We start from the raw sequence: 690 nt of genomic DNA on the forward strand, positions 1-690 counted from the left end.
TGCTGAAATCCATTCACAAACACTAAACTTGACTCAAAAGGGAAACTCAGCTGAAAGAGGAGATGACAATCCCGACCATCCTTTTACAAATACCTCACGTACACACGTAATATAGGAGACCACGGAAAAAATGTCCATCTCGAGCTGATTGTGAGTTTTCTCTGAAGGCCAAATATGAAGATTTGAATCTATCACCCAACCCCTGATACAAAAAGATAAATATTTTCACCTGCTACCTGCTTACTCTTATTTCCTTCTCTCCCTCTAGCTATTCATTTTTTTCCCCTTCAAAAACCTAGTAGCTCTTGCTAGAGTGACACTATGCTTTTTGCTCTGTTGTGACATACGCCTCCTGAAAAGGCCACAGAAAAATGAGAATGTTTTCAGACCACCTCTCCAGAAGAAAACTCATAAAATGTGCTCAATGCATTAACTACTTTAGTCAAATTAATGACAGACCACTTATGGGGAAAAACCCCCAACCCTCCCCCACAAGGGCTGTCCTTCAAGCCTTGCAGTGCGAGGAACTTCAGAGAGCTCTGTCCCTGCCGTCCCCTGTCACAGCACCTACCAAGCACCATCTACACGCCTAAGAAAGTTCAGGACCAGATCCTACGGGAAAGATCATCCTCACACCGAACCGGGGACCTTTACACCCACCTCCCACCTCCCCACAGCGGCAGCGGGTCC

This window comes from Buceros rhinoceros, unplaced genomic scaffold, assembly GCF_000710305.1.
Source record: "Buceros rhinoceros silvestris isolate BGI_N320 unplaced genomic scaffold, ASM71030v1 scaffold42022, whole genome shotgun sequence".
NCBI classification, from domain to species: Eukaryota; Metazoa; Chordata; class Aves; order Bucerotiformes; family Bucerotidae; genus Buceros; species Buceros rhinoceros.